We start from the raw sequence: 16257 nt of genomic DNA on the forward strand, positions 1-16257 counted from the left end.
ATAACGATTGTCGTCATGATGGCGATAACAGTGGCGGTAACGATAGCAGTGATGGTCGTGGCAATGATAATGGTTGCTCGATCGTAATAATACAAGGAGAGTTCTAGAAATACAAAGAAAGTTGTACGTCGATCGTAGAGAGTTCTACTTAAAGCAGTCGAATGATATCTCCCATCAGCTGACGAGACTTACGCTAGATTGCTGAATTCAATCAACGTGTATTTTGCATGCGGTTAAGCTGGATCTATTGATTCATCAAACCTTACCTGATGATACGTCGCTACAGGTGATCTCAAAGCCTTTTTTTTCATTCATCCAGCCATACAAAAGGACATATTTCTGGCCCCCAACTCTCACGTAATGTCACATCCCTACACAAGCATTTTAATTAATTTGTACCCACTTCAATTTACTTTTGAATAAAAAAAAATAGTAACTTTTATTTTTTATTTTTTATTTTTTATTTTTTATAAATCAATGAGAATTAATAAATATAAATTAACAAGAATGTGTAGAAGAAAAGAGAGTGTGTGCGGAAATCATTTAATAAGAAAAATAAAGATTTTAAAGCATCTACAAGCAACTATGCATACTCAAATTTATTGTGAGGCGAACTTTGTTGTTGTACGCTTTGTAGCGGTTGGACAGAATTCTTCGAATGCTTGTTTATGGGTGCATTCTCTCCACGTGAAAGCTCAGTCGGCTTGGTGTTGGGATTGTCTTTTTTTTGTTTGTTCTATAAGTTTTTCGTTCTAATTTTTCTTAAGAAAAAATTACAAAATTATTTATGTCTTTTAATTCTAAATTTCGGGAAAAGGATATTTTAATTTAGAGAAATGAATGAATTGAACTCAAATGCAAAGTACGGACATATTAAGTTTTGGATCTTGGATTTAGCATGTGAAAGGAACCCAAAAATGCATCTGTCTTTGGCAATAAAGATGTTGGGGACTCTCAGATTTTTGTGGATCCCATAATATGACATAAATGGTGTCAAATTCACAAATTTTTAGGGTTCGTTGTCTCACACTATATAATTTTCTTTACGAGAAGAATAGACACAAACCATACATATGCACATGAATCTTGTTTCTTTGTTTACATTTTCTGCATTATTTACAAATTATCATCAAAATTTATTATAATAAAATCTCCATTTTTCTTGATGTGTTATATCAATTGGCCAAATAAATGTGCTGATCTCCTTTCCTGCAAATTCGAATTACCATTTTAATAAGTTAAAGTAGTCTAAATACCGTCATCTAAAAATTCACTTTTCTGCCAAATAACTTCACTTTTAAGAAAGGTGTGCCTCTTATTTGATCTACATTGGTTTTTTTTTTTTAATTTTTTTAATTTATTATATTAGACCAACTCCAATAGTGGGCTAAAAGTCAAATTACCCCCTAAAATTTTCTCCCAAACCCACTCCAACCCAAGGGGAAATTTTGGGTTAAATGCTAAATGCTAAACCAAGGCCAAATTCCCCCCAAAATTTAGCCTAGAAATCGGAGTAGACTTCACCCAATATTTATCGGAATTTAAATTTTTTTAGATTAAAATGTTCATAAAATTAATTTACGATAATCTACATATTTATTTTTTTTTTTTAAATTAATTTAACAAAAAAATAGTCTAAGTTCATTCTTTAATGATCCCGGGCTAAAATTTTAGGATAGAACGGTTGGAGTAGAAAAGCTGTTTCTGGGCTAAAAGCTAAATTTTCTGGGCTAAAACATTTGGTTTTTAGCCCAACCATTGGAGATGGTCTTAGGAGAGTTCAATATTATCCCAACAATTTAAAAAAGAAAGAGTTTTAAATTAAAAACTCATGGAAAAAAGCTAACATCTTATCTTAGACTAAGGTATTAGATCTGTTTTCACCCTATCTCTCCATAGATCTTTTTAGCTTTGTCCACAAAGATCTTATTTTCCCCAAACCCTAGAAATTCACAGTTTACTGTGCCAAGCTGAGATTTGCTGCATTTAAGTTCCCTTCCCCTCCTGTTTCACTGACCTAAACAAGTCCATGACGTGTGCTTTGGGAACCCACCACATCACAATAATATTATCTTCCTAATAAACAACCAAAATATATTATTAAAAAGCAACAAAAATTTCCCAAAATTGTAACTTTAGCAATAATATAATGTTATTCATATCTTATTTTTGTACCATATTTTCATACTACTTTAAGTGATATTTGATGTGAACAGTTACGTCATTTGAATTAATCAGATTTTTAAATTTAGTTCATTATTTAATAAACTAATAATTAAAAAAAATTAGTTAATTAAATGATGATTGTGGTATACGAGGAATCTTTCTTCTTCATTTCCTTAGATTTTGCAAATTTTTCAAATGATGTGATTGTCCACATCAGATACCACTTCAGATGGTATAGAAATGTGGTATAAAAACATGCTATGAATAACATTATACTCATAACATTTTCCCCAATTTTATAATCTCTACTAATTAATAAAACACTCATTATTAACCAAAACTCTATGAAATTACTAGTTTAACTTTCTAATTAAAACAATATGAATAAGAGTATGAGACAGAATGTAATTTCCCACAATCAAATTTTGTTGTTTTTTTTTTTTCAAAACCTCACCTACATATAATCCTAACATATATCTAATTAACCTAATAAAAACAAAAAAAAAAAACTTTCCCTGTCTCACATTCTTTATCACTCTTTTTCTCTTACCTTCTATTTAAAAAACAAAAATAAAAAAAAAATTCACACACCTTATGTAATTGAGATTAAGAAAATCAATTATGGTGGACCTCTCGAGGCACGGAAGGCCCCAGGTGATGCCCACTGCCACACTCATCTGCAACCTCCTCAGTTTTTCTCCTCCACCTCCTTATAAATACGAATCTCACTCACCATTCCTTCCCAAATTTACTCACAAAACCCCTCTGATTTTTCACTTGTGATCTTCTTTTTCTCTCTCTCTCTCTAAAAACCCAAGCGATCAGAATCACAAAAGATACCAGCTTTTTAGAGAAATGGCTTCTGTTTCTGTACCTGCTGCTGGCGGCAGTGCTGCTACTGCAAGCGCTTCTCATCACCATCCGCCTCCCTTTTACTTCGACGAGAAGTGGAAGCTGTCGAAGAAAGAAGCGTCGTCGAGATCGAGCCGTTCATCTTCTTCTATCCATCTCATGAAGAATTCATCGCGGTCGAATCGACGGTGCTCGTTTTCCAGAAAGTGTGCGAGGTTGGTGAAGGAGCAGAGAGCTCGGTTCTACATCATGAGGCGCTGCGTCACCATGCTCATCTGCTGGCACGATTACAGCGATTCATAAACAGAGGGAGAAAGGGGAGGTCTAGAGAGAGAAAGTCGCAATCTTTTGCCTGTGTTTTTGTTAGATCTTTCTGGGTTTTGTTTGCTGCAGAAAACCCAGTTCAGAGTCAGCTTTTTTTCTTGAGGAACGAGCAGGAGGAGAAAGATTTAAATACTTGTACATAAATTTTTGCTCTGTTTTTGCTTTTATTGATTAGATTTTAGATTTTTTTTTCTTTTTCCTTTTTTTGGCCTCTGAATCTCAAAGCAGAAGAGATGGCTGCTTGAAAACTATGAGACATATTTCAATGAAAATAGAGCTTTTGAGGTCTAATTCTAATTTCTTAGTCTTCCCTTATTTTCCTTTTGATTTTCTTGCTATTTATGGTAAAGTTCTTGCTTTTTCTGGGCTTGGGCTACTCAGTTGATCTTGAATTTTGAGTTTCAAGTGATGGGGTTATGGTTGAAATATTTTATTTAGCATAATGAGAGGGGGAGATTCTTTTTTTCAGTAATTCAACTGTGTTGCAGGCTTTGTAGCTGATGCAATTGTGGGATCAGGATGCTCTTTTAATTTAAGGATGAGAATTCACATGAGGAAGGAATGTTGATCGTTGGATGAAAATTCATCTGTCTACATCCCTTGATTACGAGGAACCTCATACTTAGATTAGGAGAGCATCCTAGCCCACAATTGTGGATCTGGTGAGCTAGGCTGACACAAGTAGGATTCATTTTTCCTTGAATTTGTATTTTCTTAAGATGTGCGCTATTCACACATTTTATTTTACTTATTACACACTTTTAGTTAATTTTTATCTGTTGATATTTTTTAATTCATTCTATCCAACGGTTAAAAATTAGAAAAGAATGTGAGAAAGTAAAAAAATATGAGAAGTAAAAAAATATGTGTGGATATCACATTCATTTTCTTAATGGTTAATGTGAATCATGGATGTTAGAGATTAATATAAAATTGGGAAATTCTCAATGGAGGATGGACCAACATGGGAGAGAGAGAAGATAGAGAGGGTACAACAACTCATGGATGACAGTGATTTTCACACTTCTGGTCTCTTCTCGTGCGGTTGTTTTTTTGCTCTTGATTTTCATGTTCGCGAACATATAAGTGAAATTCTAAATTACAGAAAAGAAGATTCAGAACTGGAATGTAGGAGGAAATTTTGAATTTTTTCTCATATTACAATATGATGGTAAATTGTAAACTACTATAATTTGCAGACACAAAATCTCAAGCTCGAACGTCCAGGAAAATTTTGAATTTAACGCAACCACAGTTCACTTTCTATATCAGAAAGCACGAAAGATGCCCTATTTTTCTTGCATTACAATTTAAATGTCGTACGAAATGTGGTAAAAAAAAGTTGTGTGCAACCAAAGCATAGTGCAATCAACCTGTCACTTCTACCTCCCATGCTTCTGTAAGTAAAATGACCAATTTGTCCCTAGATATTTTAAATGTTTGACCAGTAGAGGACCACTTTGACCACTTATCTAGTATGGCTGGACAGGGGCAGTCTCGGAACCTTCTCCTGGCTTCATCGTTTGTATATATATTGCTATTCAGATTCCCAAACTGCTCTTCTAAACATGTGAGGGAGTCTGATTACCATGCATGTGCGGGGGCATTTGCGTCAATTCAGTAGTTTACAGCTGGCTTTGTTCTTAGTTTATTTCGTTTCAGTGGGGGTAATGATGTCGTCATGGATCGGACAATAATGATATTTATACTATGTTTTTTTATCATATTTTTATATCATATTAGGTGATATTGGATGTGGACAGTCATATCATTTGAATTAATCAGATTTTTAAATTTAGTTCATTATTTAATAAATTAATAATTAAGAAAAACTAGTTAATTAAATGATGGTTGTGGTATACGAGAAGTTTTTTTCCTTCATTTCATTGGGTTTTGCAAATTTTTCAAATAATGTGGTTGTCCACATCATTTGTCATCTAAAGTGATATAAAAATGTGGTATAAAAACATAAAATGAATAGCATTACTAAAACAGGTAATGTGCCAAATACCTGGTTTTGAGTTTGACATAATTTTCTAATACGTTGTGTATTTTGTGCTTTAAGATTTTCAGGCGTTAAATCCGTAGTTAATGATTTAATCGCAAAAATTTAACATCTAAAACTCCTAACATATAAGTTATACTGGGTGCAATATCTAGCGACCATGCTTTTGATACGGAAGTAATTCACACAAACAAGCATTAATAATAGAGAGGTTTAACAAAACACTTCCGGTACTGTTCACTTTTAACGAAAAATCACATTTATACATTTTCCTGACACTATTCACCGTACCTTTAAAAGGGGTTTTTCATTAAAAGGGAAGTTTTTTTGGACTTTTCGTTAGTTTTCCTTTAATAATAATCCCCACACACAACACAAGCACAAGCATCACCTGTATAAATCTGTTACAAAAATAGCATATACAAAAGTCCTATACTAGAGTACACGTAATGTCACCACTAGAAAGCAAGACCACATCAAACCACTGACAAACAAGACCACATTAAATCATCGTTGACAAGCGAAGCTACATCACATAATCACTCACAAGCAAGGACGGATCCACATAAGGACCTGGGAGGTCCCAGGACCCGTCGACGATCCTAAATCACTGCTATAAATTTTCCGAGGACCCCTCGTACTCGAGCATGAGGTCTGTGTAGGTTGTAGGTTGCAGGTTGCAGTGGCTGTCTTCTTCTCGGAGAAGATAACCGCGCACGAATAAGAAAGAAAATAAGGACCTTTCCTACCTCTCTCCTCCTTGCTTCTGCCATGGTCTCATCCGTCGGTGCCACCCACTTCTCCTCCAACCTTTTTTTGTCGTCTAGTGGGGGCAGTACATAAGCCCAAATTTCCCCAAATTATTTCAACCATCTTAGTAATTTTTCTTATGGGTGAAATTTCCTTCATGAGGTTAGTAAGATGGATATGATCTGTCATGGGTTGGTGAAATTTGGGTGTGAAGTTGCCATGGCTTCTGGAGAATGGGGAGGAAGGCGGTTGGTGGAGGTATGGCAGCTTTGTTCTTAGTGAGAGAAAAGGTGGATGTTTGGAAACTAGTAAAAGAGAAAAATGGTGTGTTTGGTTAGAAAGATAGTGGGAGTTTGAGGAGAGTTTTATTTGACCGGTGTTTTAAATTTAGTGGTTCATATTAGATAATTAATAACTTAGGTACTCCTTAGTAACTTATGAAACTTCGTAATAGACGCCTGAATTATGATTTTATAATTTGTAATATTGTTTTGCATTTGATTTTTGAATGAAATGTATTATATTTAAATTTTCAAAGTTATTTTTGTCTATAATTTTTTTGACCTTTGTAATTAAGACCTCCCGAATTTAAAATCCTAGATCCGTCACTGCTCACAAACGTGGTCACATCGAACCATGGGCCAAATTTTCTAATCAAGCAGGAAACTTGAATTAGAAAGTACCATGGGAGGGAGTGGCAAGTTGGCAAACTGGCTGACAAGGCATGCCGAAGCAACATCTACATATGGTTCACACACTCAAAGTCTTTCCTTGATAAGAAAGAGGGAAAAACAAAGACAAAAAGCACGAATTTTGCTCTAGGTAGATAATTTTCCTTTCAGAAAAAAGCACGAATATTGTTTCTCGTGTTCCTGTACACATCGTTTGAAAAGCAAAGATGTTTACGTTATATTTTGGGACAAGGATTGTCTGTCCTCTCACTTCCGGTGCCCTCCTGTACTTTCTTATTTTTGTAGTCATGGTTAAGCCACGTTAAAATTTTATATTGCTATTCATTTTTGTTTTATTATCTCTATAAAAAAAATATATATAAAATATTAACGTGACTTAACTGTGATCATACAAAACAAGAGGGTACCGAAATAGGAGGATAGACAATCCTTATCCTATATTTTGAGGTAGGGTTTTGTAAAATAGTAAACCTAATCATAACTCATGCATTACCACCATTTCCCACGCTTCTTTCCATCTGCTTTTTTGCTATTTCTTAGGCTTTTCTCTTCCTCTATCTTTTTTTTTTTTTTGTTCTTTTTTTCCTATCATTGTCTTTTATTATTGTCATTTTCTGATGGTTGTGTATGATCTATATATATTGGTCGAGGTGGTCAAAGAGAAAGCTTTGCTTTGCTAAACCTTGATCCTTTTTATGCACTTTAATTAGAGGCAATCAAACAACCATCAATTCAAAAGATCATGCTTGATTAGGGTTTTGACTGTTAATCATTGGGATTTAGCTTGGCGTGCCGAAGGAGCCGAAAACGAACAAAAAGAAAAGGAAAAAAAGGATCTCGCATTGGACTATGGAGAGGTAATCCGAAGGACCCAAGAGATTAAACAAAGAAAAAGTGAGAATCAAATCTTCACACAAATCTAAATCTTTCGTATGATTAGAAATGCTAGTGAATTTTTGGATGTCCCTTGGACCATAAACTGAATGATTCGTCTTTTTTATTCCATCTCGTTAACTTTTGTTTTACCATACACATTTGATGTTGAAGCATTGTTTACTTAATGTGAAAAGAGAACTATATGATATCAAAAGCTAGAGTTTTGCAGAGAATATGTTAGTAGTTTTAAGCAGTTCTTGCGTTTACTTGGTTCACTTCCACAAAATTGGTTAATAGCATTAGGCAAGATGTAATGCATGATAAAATGTATATATGTGCCAAGAGGATTGAAGGCTCAAATGTATTATACGTTCATGCAATCTCATGCTAATTTTATTTATATTATATGTATTAGTAGTTAAGCAAGATTTTAATTAATTATCATGCCACGTTAAACAAACAATTCCACGCCAAGCAAAAGTGGTGCAGACCTCAAATGATAAGGGGAAAAAGAAAAAGTCTATATTCACAATAAGAACCAGGATCCTCGCCGGATCCATTCCTTAGGGATCCTAGGGATCACGTAATCGTGTCCGTTCATCTATATCGTGCGGTTATAAATTATTTAAAATTTAAAATTTAAAATTCAAATATAAATAGTATCTAACAAAAACTGACCGCACGATATACGATAAACGAACACAATTGCATGATCCTCAGGATCCCTAGAGAATGGATCCGGCGAGGATCCTGGTTCTCATAAAGCCCAAGTTGCTATGTCGCCGTTCAACACTGGAGAGTGTACGCAACTCCCTGCCAGAAAGTTAAAAAGTCATTCTTTAATGGCTGCTATGACTGCTGGACCTCAATCGCGTGACTTAAGTCCACCCCAAAAGATAAGAAAATCTTGAAACTTTATCTTTCACTGATTTCACTTCATTACTATAGGTTCACAGAGTCAATTGAATGTCTATCTTTAATGCATGAATTGCTCGATATACATGCAAAGCATGCTTATGATACAAATTGCGATAATGTTTGTAATTATATATGTCATGCCATTCATATGAGTTTTGATTTGGAGTGTATTAATTTCTTTTGTCAAGGAAGTGCTTAAGCCTGCATTAATTAGTTCTAGACACTTAGTTATCATGCCTAAATATCATTGAATAGTTAAGTACGAGACTTTCATTAGTAAAAAAAACTCTTGCGCGACGAAACACACATCGTCCCCCAAAGTTACTTTGTGCGACGAAATTTTGCATGACGAAAAACACATCGTCGTGCAAAGTCACTTTGCGCGACGAAACAACATTGTTGCACAAAGTCTTGCGAAACGAAAAACACATCGTCGCGCAAAGTCTTTACAAAAATAAATAATAAAAAAAAAATTTAATCTTTGTGCAACGTAATTCAAATATTTCGTCGCCTAAACCAATTTATTTTTGTTTTTTATTTTGTACGTATAACACTTAAGAAATTGAACGGTATATATATTTATTAAGTAGCTTTAAATTTATTATTGTAGTTCGGATCGGGTTTTTTGTTAGAAAAATATATTATTGTAGTTCGGATCGGATTTTTGTTGTAAAAATATATTTTAAATTGACGATCGAATTATTTCATTATATTCATATAGGGTCAAGGAGTGTAGCTGTAAAAAATCATCAAATCGGAGTTGAAATAACCGTTAAATCGTGATTTTTCGTTTATTTATACTTACACTTACACTTAAGAGTTTATTTATACTTTCATCAGTATAACATAAGATTTGTGGTATTCACTAGTGTAAATATTTTAAATTGAAGATCGAATTTAGTCATTGTATTCAAATAGCGTCAAGGAGTGTAGCTGTAAAAAATCATCAAAATTGGAGTTAAAATAACCATTAAATCATGATTTTTTGTTCATAACCGTCGAAAAATTTTATCTCGTTACTTGATATCTGAATGTTTATTTTTTGTGATTTTTGGCGTATACGATCTCGAAGCATATACAAACAAGTTTGACAGTTGGATCGTTGAAACTAGTTTCGTAGAATATGTATCCCATCAAAACAATAGATTCACTAACACTTAGAGTTTATTTATACTTTCATTAAGTATAACATAAGATTTTTTTGGTATCCACTAGTGTAAATATTTTAAATTAAAGATCAAATTCATTCATTGTATTCATACAGGGTCAAGGAGTGTAGCATCAAAATCGGAGTTTAAATAACCGTTAAATCGTGATTTTTCGTTTATAATCGTCGAAAACTTTTGTCCCATTACTTGATCTCTGAATGTTTATTTTTTGCAATTTTTGGCGTATGCGATCTCGAAGTATATTCAAACAAGTTTGACGATTTGATCGTTGAAACTAGTTTCATAGAATGCATATCCCATCAAAACAATAGATTCACTAATACTTAGAGTTTATTTATACTTTCATTAAGTCTAACATAAGATTTTGTGGTATCCATTAGTGTAAATATTTTAAATTGAAGATCAAATTCATTCATTGTATTCATATAGGGTCAAAGAGTGTAGCTGTAAAAAATCATCAAAATTAGAGTTAAAATAACCGTTAAATTGTGATTTTTCGTTTATTCATATCAGTGTAGCTGTATACATGCGTGTCGCAAACCAATTTATTTTTGTTTTATATTTTATTTTATATTATAAATTTTAAAATATAGTTGTTTTCGTAAGTTATTATTATTTTTTTTTAAATTTGCACGACGAATATCAATATTTCATCGCCTAATTGTTATTTACTTATTTTTTATTTATTTTTATATTTTATATTGTTAAACTAAATCTTTTTTTTTTTCTTTGCGCGACGAATGCACATTTTGTCACATCCTGACCCGGGCTCGACTCCACCATAGCACGATATTGTCTGCTTTGGGCCTCAACCACACCCTCACAGTTTTGTTTTTGGGAACTCACACAAGAACTTCCCAGTGGGTCACCCATCATGGGATTGCTCTCGCTTAAACTCGCTTAACTTCAGAGTTCCTATAGAACCCGAAGTCAATGAGCTCCCAAAAGGTCTCGTGCTAGGTAGAGATGGGAATATGCACATAAGGCTTACAGGATCCACTCCTTTAGGCGATGTGGGATGTACCACATTTGGTCGCCTAAACCTTATTTATTTTAATTTATTTATATTTTAAATCGTAAAATAAAATAAAAAATTATTATTATTTATAAAAATTATTTTTATAAATTTTGCACGGCGAACCAATATTTCGTCGCGCATAATCCTTAAATTTGGATGGGAGCCAAAAATGGGATGTGGGAATTTAAAAAAAAATATATATTTTGAAGACTTTGTGCGACCAACATTTCGTCACGCAAAACTTTGCGCAACCAACACTTCGTCACGCAAAGCTCTAAAAATTTGGGTGGGCACCAAAAATGGGACGCGGGAAATTTTTTTAAGACTTTGTGCGACCAATATTTCGTCGCGCAAAGTGATATGGCTTTTAAAACCAAAATAACTCCTCCACCATTTTCTCAATGTCTTTCTCTACTCTTACCGCTCCTTTCTCTTTCCCTCTCCCCAAATCCGATCCTCTCTCTTACACTCACTCCTCTCACTTAATCTCTCTTCACTATCTCTCACTCTCACTCACTCTCTCATCTCTCTCACTATCTCCTCTAATTCTCTCACACTCACTCCTCCCTCTCATTCTCACTCACTCTCAATCTTGCCAAAAGGTATATTCTCCCCAAATTTTAATTTTTTTTTTCATTAATATGTGTATTTGGAGTTAGTTTTGAGTTTGGTGTAGGGTTTGGGGTCGAGTATAAGATGAGGAGTGGAGTTTGGGGTCGGATTTGGGGTATACCAATTTTAGGGGAGATTATGCCAAATTTTTGTTATTATTTTTCTATTATTTGACCATATTTTTTTATTTTTTATTTTTGTAGGGAATCGTCGAGACTTTGATGGCTAAAGTTGAGGATTAAGAAGCTATCGAAACATATCCCCCACCACTACCACCACAATAGACTTGTATTAGGATTTTATTATTGTACTTTGTTAATTTATGTGTACATTTTGAATATATTATATATATTGGAAAATTTGATCACTATTTTTCATATGTAAGTTTATTTGGAATATGTCAATTTAAATTAAAGTAATTAAAAAAAATAAAATCATACAATTAAATTAAATTAAAAAGGTAAAAATTCGAAAAATCTTGCAATACCAAATATTTTGTTGTGTAAAAATTAATATAAGAGAAATAATAAAACAAAAAGTCAAAAACCTTGCGCGACAAAATATTTCTTTGGGCAAAATATTAAATTAATTTATTTTAATTAAAAAAATTTAAAAACAAAAATTTTAAATTAAAAATATTTTGTCGCACAAAGTAGCTTTGCATGACGAAGATTAATTTTTATCGCACAAACCCTATCATCACGAGCTTTGCGAGACGAACCATGTGCGATCAAACTTTCGTCGCGCAAGGTTTTGCAAGACGAAATTGTACTTTGCGCAACAAACTTATTTCATCGCGCAAATTACATTTTGTAGTAGTGATTGCTCGTTCTATAGATGACTCCAACATAAATGTGACTTCACTAGGGACTAGCCCATTACTCTTACAATGGCTCTCTGCCTTCAAGCTTCTGGAGCACATGCTGCCAATAAAATTAAACAAGAGAAGTTTCTCTCAAATTTTATTTTAGTTATAGACTATAGTTTCTTTCAAATAACTATGCATAAAGATTACTTACCCTTTATATAGGTTTATGCTTTAGATGTCTACCATCAAGAAAAACGAATTTCTTGACAAGTCCTTTTTAGTGGTTTCAGAACTCATGGCACTTAGGTGCCGAAAAACTCTTAAGCAATATCCTCCTTGAGTCACAAAGTGGAGTAACGTTCGAGCAATTCGTCGCATTTTCTACCATGTCACCTCACCAACAATTTCCGAACTCAATCTTCAAAGCACCAGACCAATGAAAATTACAGACCCAACAACTTGGGGGCTCCGTGCCTGTACAAAAAATTCCAGCATGCTCATCTCACTCTTCTATAACAAGATCCAAGGACACCACCATTCTCGTCTCCTCTATCATTGTTGTTCACATGCTTCAGGTCCTTTTGGGACATTGACACCACGATGTCGTTGCCGCACTTGGCGTTTCCTGCAATATCGTTGGACTCCGTTGAACTATTGAGACTGACTAATTGCCTTGCCATGCTATTTTAAACTGTTATATTTATGTTTTCTTATATTTTGTTAGCTTGTTAGAGCAATTCCACCCCTAAGGACTTTGCGCCAGCAGCCAGCACATTTATCAACTCAAGTGAACAGTAATATACCACAGTGAACAGTAATAGGCCAAAACATCTCCATCCCTAAAAAAAATAACCTAGTCCATTTTATTAAAATATTATTATTTTTTATTATAAAATAATAATTTAATTTTAAATTTTTGACTTCTTCTTCTTTTCTTCTTCTTCTTCTTCTTCCCACTTTTCCCACTTTCTTCCCTGATTTTCCAACTGTGCGGTCAAGCACAGTTTTTCGCCCTTCCCATTTTTCCCACTTTCTTCCCTGATTTTCCAACTGTGCGGTCAAGCACAGTTTTTCGACGGATGAGGGCTTAAAGTTGGTGACGGCGTCGCAGCCACGGAAGCACTGTGCAGCAATGTCGTAGGCCCTGGCGGCCTCGTCCTCTTCGTTGAAGGTACCCAGCCAGACGCTTTGGTGCTTCTCGTAAATCTGGGCACCCCAGCGTCCGTTGGCCTGCGGGACCACGCCTTTGTACTTGGAGGAATGGAGCTTCTAGGACTCAGCCTCGACGCCGCCAGTGCCGCCGCTGCTGCTGAGCTCGGGGTCGAGAATCACGCTACTGGCGCCGCTGCCCTTCTTCTTCTTCTCTCTGGACTCCCTGCTTCTTCGTCGTCTCCTCGCCGGAGCTCACCAAGGAGGTGCTCCACACCCAGGGAATCGAATTCGGGTCGAGGGAGGCGTGACGGTATCGCCTGGCGTCATGTAGGCCGGGCAAGAGCTCAACACATTCTGAGCCTGCCTAGAGACCAGCTTGGGCTGGGTGCCAGCCTATCTGCTCGGCTGGAGTGGATTGGCTGGGTGCCTGGCCAATAATTTCGCTGGGTGCCGGCCTAAAGGTTCCCCGGTGGAACTGCTCTTATGGAAGACTGCACAAGCATATTGGTTATAATTTCTTGACGAGTAATAGTTTTTATCTCATATAGACTTGAAATAACACAACAATGTGATTGTAAGATTTTGCTAAAGACAAATGCTTATGAACAATTTAGCATATGTTTGTTGTGCATGCGCATGCATTAAAAGTTACCGACACAAACTATCTAAATGTAAATTTTTATTACTGGGGACCAATTTCATTAAAGGCCGGTAAATGAAGTTGGTCCAAAGAGCCATAGGAAGCTTGTACGAGATTCTTCACACTTTGCAATTACAAAAGCTGACCCACTCTTATCCTTTCTTTGGGGCACTCTATCATGAAAACCATACTAAGTACATCTAGTATGACATTTGGAACGAAAATGATAAACACATATTATTTTTAGCTCTTTATATAATTTTGTGTGATGTTATTTGTCGTTTTTATTTGCAATCCAATAACGGTAAATAAAGAAAAGTTACCCAAGCATTGTTGATTATGCTTTTCCCAGTCCAAATTCCTAAACATAATATCCAAAGTGTAATTATCAGCAATTAGCATGGCTTTGACTTATGCGCCGGTAGAAGAAGAACAATCGGAAGTGAAACTGCATTTGGTCAACCGTCACATCACGGACACGCCAGCCTGAAGGACATGATCAGCTCCGTGGGAATCTAATCGGAACATAAGTTAATCAATACGTTACGTCCTGTCAACAGATAATCATCCAAATCACGCTCTGCGCTGTGGAAAGAAATCTTCTACGGATCTCTCTTTTAAAAACCCAAGAATCAAATGATTCGGGTTTTTGAAATTTGATCTAACAGTTAAAAACAGAGAAATTAGTAAAAACTTTTAAAAACTATAATAATTTTTAACCGTTTGATCAAATTTCAAAAACCCATATCATTTGATCCTTGAGCTTTAGAGGAAGAGATCCGGAGATGATCTCTTTCCCTACACCATTTTGGACCGTTGCTCACGTGGAGCTTTGTTAGGACCCCACAATCATGCGGGAGAGGAACTCCTACTTGGGTCTTTGACTCTCTGCCATCTCATTAACTATAGTTTTACCACAAACATTTGATGTTGAAGCATTGTTTACTTAATGTGAAAAGAGAACTATATAATATCAATAATCATCACATGCGTGCAGTGGCAAAGCCAAGAATTCTTGTGAAGAGAAGCCTATCACAATGTAGAAGGAAAAAGGGTAGTGTCTATAAAATCACTAACCAAAATACCATATAATATGTATCCAACGTAATCGTATTCATCTTCGAGGAGTTTTCACATTTTGAAACAATAACATGAAAACCTCGTCATTTATACTATTGAAAGAATTATTAAACTCAATAGGGAGAATCAAGAAAATGTTTAGAAATCCTAACACTAAAGTAAGAGATCAAATAGAGTAGAAACGAATAAAAATTATAGACAATAATAGCGATTTACAAATCTTATTGTTACTTATTGAATAAATTTGTAATTTTTTTTATTAGTTGAATGAATTTGGAATTTGGGATGAGAAAAAATATGAAATCTGAAATTTCGAGAATGAGATAGGAAATAGCTCTCGAATCTCTGCATTGTAACGTGATACAAATCAGATTAGAGTGTGAGGGAAAGATTTTTTTTTATTTTTATAAGTAAAAGTAAATGATGGGTTTGATTTTAAAGGTTTGATTTGTGATAAAGGACCATAACAAGAGATAATGATTGAATTTATCTGAAGTGTTGAACAATAGGAGGGTTTTACAGCAACAGAAATGGGTAGACAAACACACATATATATGTTTTTTTCAAGATCACGATAGGCCAAAGACCACCATGGTCCCTTGATGCCTCCGCCAGTGGTTATAAGCGGTTCATGCATTGTACAATTTACTTGGTTCGGATGCACAAAATTGATTAGTAACATTAGGCAAAATGTGATGAATGATAAAGTATAGATGGTTGTAAGATTTTGCCACGGACAATTGCTTATAATGCACAACTTAGCGAACGTTTGTCGTGCATGCAAAGAGGCATATCCAGTGCCCTGGGGGCACTGATCAAGATTTTTCCATGCCTTATGGGTCCATCATAAAAACTTTCATAAGTACTTCTGCTAGTATAACACTTAAGCGAAAACAACATCGAACGACAAAATGAGAAAAATACATGTTTTTAGCTTCGCATACAATTTTGTTCTAGGTTTATAGTGTGTTAGTTTCAAACTTCGAGATCTTTAACAACTAACATCCTCCCACTAACGCAGAAAAAGACTTCGCATTTTGACTCTTGTTGTTGTTTAATTTATCTAATTTGCCGATTAAAAATAAAAAAATAAAAACTGTGCGTCAAAACCGCTTTCCTGTCTAATACTATTTTCTACTTTTGTTTATACATTATGCAACCATATTAGTCACTTTTGTCATTTAAAAAACAAAAA

General features: G+C 34.7%; 1 pseudogene across 1 annotated transcript; it reads left to right on the plus strand.

Moving 5' to 3' along the window:
• Nucleotides 1-2812: 2812 nt before the first annotated feature.
• On the plus strand, nt 2813-3633 carry LOC137734436 (small polypeptide DEVIL 11 pseudogene; annotated as a pseudogene). Its single transcript, XR_015964088.1, has one exon. The product of XR_015964088.1 is annotated as a small polypeptide DEVIL 11 pseudogene (transcript).
• Nucleotides 3634-16257: the final 12624 nt, after the last annotated feature.

The sequence above is a fragment of the Pyrus communis genome, chromosome 7 (assembly GCF_041283825.1).
Source record: "Pyrus communis isolate YQ-2024b chromosome 7, ASM4128382v1, whole genome shotgun sequence".
NCBI lineage: Eukaryota > Viridiplantae > Streptophyta > Magnoliopsida > Rosales > Rosaceae > Pyrus > Pyrus communis.